The following is a 6,000-nucleotide window of genomic DNA, read 5'->3' as shown; positions in this document are numbered from 1 at the left end:
TCAAGCGCACTTGATGTGTATTTTGTTTTATAGCATTTCTTTTGGTTGTCATTCAATTCATGAGGCAACATTTATCAAGTTTTTTGTCTTTCCAATCTCTTTCAAGTGGTTGGAAATCATTGTATACATTACATCTAATTCAGAAGTAAATTCTCAAACAGTTATGCATGGATTAACTTCCACTAAGACTCTTAATTGATCATTGTCAACATCCGATGGCTGACCACTTCATCTTCAAGATCATCTTCAGGACTATTATTGCCACTTCAAAATTTATTAAACCACCATTCATTGTGCTGTGCATTCATTAGTGGTTCCTGGGCCAAAGGCTTCATTGATATTATGAGCTGTTGCAGCAGCTTTTTGGCCTAGCTTGAATTTAAATAAGAAAATTGTGTTAATTTGTTATTTTCCCATCTTGCATTCAACATTTTGAAAAGAAGACATAATTGTTTTAAAACGATTGTAATTTAAATAATTAGATAGTGAAAAACACTCTTCAAAATAATGTATGAAGTAAAGATATAAAAAACCATTTGAAATCCAAATTAAAATTCCACAAGAATTTTCTTCTCAACCTAATAATTCTAAACAAGTGCAAGAGTCACTCTGAAATTTGACAGTACTGGAGATGAACTCGTTATTGGAGCTATTAACAAGAATAATTCTTTTCTATCTATAAACATTCCTCCTCCTTTTCTCAACTTTTCCCCATGTTCACTTCCTAGAAAGAGAGAAATTAGAGACTTCTTACACGGAAAAAGGTATTGTTACCTCTAAAACAAGTAGATACCGTGAAGGTAATGGGCAGGTGGAGAAACAATGGCACTTTACAGAGAGTCATTCAAATAACTTTATGCTCTAGAAACATGAAACTGATCTGTTGGGAAGATGTGCTTTTCACTCAATTAGATCATTACTCTGCACTAATCTGACTCCTCATGACAGACTATTCAAATATAGTCATACATCCATCTCCAAGACTTCAATTCCTTCTTCGGCAAAACTGTGCCTAATATATATCAGAAATCACATTAAAACTAGTAAGCTCAATCCTCCTGTAACTCTAGCTATTCTGTTAGACATAAACCTTCAATATGCTCATGTGTGACTACCTTCTGGCACTTAAACTACTGTCAAGCTGTGAGACACAGCTTCTAACTCTCTGAATGATGAAGACCTTCTTAATGAAAACAACCTTGCAAGCCTGAAGCCTCTAAAGAACTACCTACTGATGAAGGCATGGCCAATGAGGAGAAAAATAATCATTTGCTGCTCCTGAAGAAATTAATACTAAAAGTTAATACTAAAGACCAAATCCTCACAAATCTGGATGAAAATCATCCAGATTATGGAGAATCCCAAGTAAATATAAGGCTTTCATAATGTTATGTTGGTTATGTTGGTTATCCCCTTCATAACCCTTTCATAATAATTCTTGAGGGGGAAAATGTTATAGTTTTAAATTACCCTTATCCCTCTGCCCCTCCAACATTATCTCTTCTAAAGAACTTTGGTTATATTCTTGACTTGTAAGATACTTCCCAATGTTTTGAGATCAGTGACTCCAGTTGTCATTGAGTCACTGTATCTTGTTACTGATGCTCAAGTTTTATCTTTTGTCATTAATGGAAAATGAATCAAAGAGCAACTTATTTCTCAAAAATCGCATTAAGGATGTTTTAAAAAAATGGAGTTAAGGAATAAATTCAATACTCGAATCCTTTACTAATATGTTCCAACATCTGAATACTGCTGACCCAAGTATTTCCTCATCTAAGTTCTGTCAATCTCATAATTTATGGGTTTACAGTTATGATTGGATAAGGCAGGCCAGTAATGAGTTTGGAAATACCTAAGTTTCTATCATTAACTAAAGTGATTAATGTTTTAAGGAAAGTTTTGGAATTCATTGACATATTGAACTACAGACAAACAGACACGACTAACAGAGCTACAAACTGCCTTCAATAAGTTTCCAGATTTTTTCTGTGCAGGCATTTAAAATTGTCATAGACTCTTGAAAATTCAGTATGTTATTGCTATACATCTTATGAAATGACTGACCAATTTTTATGATTTCAGGTTCAAATGAACAATACAGCAGGAATTAAAATCCATCCTACTAAAGCCTGGAATACACCCTACTGAAGCTGGTGAATTTCTAAAATGTAATCTGGATGTGAGGACATTTAAAAGAATAATATGCAATCAAATTCTGTTTTAAACTTAGAAAAAATGCCACAAAAACGTATGGAATGCTTCAGACTGCTTTTGGACCATCTTGCATGAATCGAGCATCAGTTTTTGAGTGGCATAAGAGATTCAAAGAAGGCAGGGAATCTATGAGTGATGATGAGAGGTGTGGGAGGAGTAAGGAAGTCAGAACACCAGAGTTGATGGGTCAAATAAAGAATTTCATGGATGAGGACTGTCGTGTGTCTATAGAAACAATAAGTACACAGTTTGATGTTGGTGTGGGAACTGTACACACAATTATTCGCGAGGAACTGAATATGTGAAAGATTTGCACAAAGTTTGTCACAAGGATAACTTCAGCATTGTCACAGACTATTTGACTAAGATGGGCATCAAGACAGTTCCTCATCCTCCCTATAGTCCAGACCTTGCTCCATGACTTTTGGTTATTCCCTAAGCTCAAGGAAACCAAAGACAATTGAAGAGATGAAAGAAGCTGTGACGAGGGTCATTGACATGCTCATACAAGAGGACTTCCATGGAGCGTTCTAGAAGTTGTTGGAACAATACAACAAGTGCACTGCAGTTAGAGGAGATTACTTTGAAGAGGACTAGAGTTTCATGTGTGTACTATCAATAAAAATGCCCATACAAAAAAATCTAGAAACTTATTTAAGGTATCTTGTAAATTGTTACTATTGGCAAATATGCAAAGAGAAACATTCTCGGAGGATCTTCAATATTTAAATCAAACATTAGTAAAAAATGTGCTGCTAAAAGTTGCTAGTCTTAAACTAAGACTTTTGGATGATCCAATCTTCAGGTCATATTCAGGATTCAGATATCAATCCTTATCAAGTGAAACACTCAGTTCTGTTGGGAATACATCATTGCCTTATGAAACTAATGATTAATGAAATTCCTCCAAGTTGTTGCTATTTGGGCATGAACTCAACCTTGAGCAAGTTGAGGTTAATGTAATACAACCTTGTATGCAAAAGGATAAATTCTTTATCATTTGAGATGCAAACAGTCTCCCGAGAGTTGTCTGCACACAGAGTAAATTTTGTTTGTTTCTTCTTGCAGGTTAGGGTAGATTTTATTGGACATTATTGGATAAATTCTAATGGAGAAGAAGCAAAAATGTACATCTTGTTGTTTACTTGTATGCGTCTCCGAGCAGTGCACTTGGAATTGCTGCCCAATATGAGTACTTGGTCGTTTTTGCTGGCATTTGTCAGATTCATGAGGTTTACAGATTTTTTTGTAGTGCTTACACATGTTTATTCAAATAATACTAAGACTTTCTTGGCAGCAGAAACAGTATTATCAGAAGTATTTATTTCCGATGAGTTCAAGAAAAATTTCAGATCTATGTCTGTTACTCATGTCACTATTTTTCTTTATTCCGTCAGGCATGGAGGTTTGTGTGAGCAAATTATTCAGACAGTTAAACAATGTTTTAACAAGTTAGTTGGAAGGAAGAATATTTCAATTTCCTAACAATCATTTCAGGCATTGAGAAAGCTGTTAATGACAAACTACTCACTTATATTGCTTCTTCTAACATTTTTGACTCCAAACTATTTTTTACAAACTGGTTACTACCCGCATTTATTGCTGGGAAGTCATGAGATTGATGACCCCTGTCCCGATCTTCTAAGTAGGATTGGATTGTTAGAATCTCTTCAATTAAGGGATGACTTTGTGAAGAAATTCTGTGAAGTTTGGCAAAATGATTATCTTCTTCTCTTGACAGAAAAGGACAGGAATATGATAAGTCATTGTACTCGGAAAATATCAGTCGATGGTCTTGTTTTGGTGAAGTCACCAAACTGGACCAAGCCATTCTGAAGTGTTGGTAGAGTTCTTCATCTCATTTGTGGGAAGGATAGATGAATTTGTTCTAGCTGTATATAAAGGGATGGTTGTGAACCTAAATCATTTGTACCCTTTAGAAATTAAGCAAGTTTCTTCTGCAGATCATGCAGAGACTGAATTTGAAGAGGAGGAACCTTATTTTTGTCCTACTTGTTCTATTAGAAATGACAGTTCTTCCCCAATAATAATTTGAAAATCACCCCTTCTCAGGTACATGCTATTATAAAAAACCTAGACACCTCAAAAGCATGTGGACCAGATCTCATCCCGGCTGTGCTATTAAAAAAATGCTCTGCCGAGGTTGCTCCAGTTCTGTCCAAACTTTACAATAAATGCCTTAACGAATCTTGTTTTCCCGACTGCTGGAAAACCGCCTCTGTGGTACCAGTCTTCAAGAATTCTGATGAAAGAACTGACCCGCTAAATTATCGCCCCATTAGCCTCCTCCCGCTTTTCGCCAAAATATTTGAGTCCTTAGTTAATCAAGCCCTAGTCCAGCACCTAACAGCTGCTAAACTCCTGACTGACAAACAATATGGATTCAGGCAAGCCCGTTCAACAGCAGATATCTTAACTGTAGTTTCTGAACGTATATACCGTTCATTGGATAAAACAGGGGAGGGTGGAGCGGTGGCCCTTGATATATCTAAGGCTTTTGACAGGGTATGGCACGATGGTCTTCTCAGGAAAATTAGATCATATGGAATCACTGGAAGAATTCATAATGTAATTAAATCCTTCTTAAGTAATAGAAAAATCAAAGTTGTCCTCGACGGTCGTACATCCAAACAATATGACATAAATGCGGGAGTACCTCAGGGATCTATCCTTGGACCTCTATTATTCCTGATATTCATAAATGACCTCCCTGATAAAATTGTTTCGGAGATGGGTATATTTGCCGATGACACCACTCTCTATAACAGATATGAGAGGAAAACAAATGAACACATATCCAAGGAAATGGCAGAAACACTAGAGGATGACCTCCAATCCGTAGTGGAATGGGGACAAAAATGGTTGGTCACATTCAATGCTGCTAAGACTAAGCTTGTTTCCTTCAATAACTACAAGAAACCTTCTTTACCACCAATAGCAATGGCCAAGAACACATTGCCTGAAAGTACTTCTTTTAAACTCCTCGGCCTAACATTTACAGGGAATATGAGCTGGAATAGATACATTGAGAGCATTGCCAAGGCTGCTGCAAGGAAGGTTGGCTCCCTCTACCGTGCTAGAAAACTACTTACGCCTGACAGTATCCTATACCTCTATAAGGCAACCATTTGCCCATGTATGGAGTACTGTTGTTACATTTGGGCTGGTGCATCTGCTGCTTGTCTCTCGCTCCTGGACAGGGTTCAAAAGAGAGTCGCCAACCTGATAGGTCCTGAACTGTCATCTAGGCTTCAGCCTCTGTCCCATCGACGAGATGTTGCATCCCTCTGCCTGTTCTACAAATACTTTAATGGTGAATACTCTGACGAACTGCAAACACTTGTACCTCCCCGACATAACTACCCCCGACAAACCCGACAAGCTACTAAGTCTCATCCCTTTACAGTAGAGATCCCTAGGTGCAAGAAAGCTTTTTACTCCAATAGTTTCTTCCCCAGAACTGCGGGTCTTTGGAACTCCCTTCCGGGATTCTGTTTTCCCACCTCCAATGATATGCAGAAGTTCAAGTGTAATGTTAACAAACATCTTTCTACTCTTATCCCTTCATAATGACCCCGCTAATTAAGTCCCTAATAGTAGCCCCCTGCTTCAAAGTGGCACTGTGCCTTGTTTGAGGTGAAAATTGAAAAAAAAAAATTAAAAAAAAAAAAAAAAAAAAAAAAAAAAAATTTGCCTGCTACAGCATTCTGATGTTGCCTGTCAGGAGTGTCCTTTGAACATAAAATCTTTTTTATTATGCTT

This window comes from Euprymna scolopes, chromosome 11 (assembly GCF_053919585.1).
Source record: "Euprymna scolopes isolate OS-2025 chromosome 11, ASM5391958v1, whole genome shotgun sequence".
NCBI classification, from domain to species: Eukaryota; Metazoa; Mollusca; class Cephalopoda; order Sepiida; family Sepiolidae; genus Euprymna; species Euprymna scolopes.
This window is presented reverse-complemented; position numbering follows the sequence as displayed.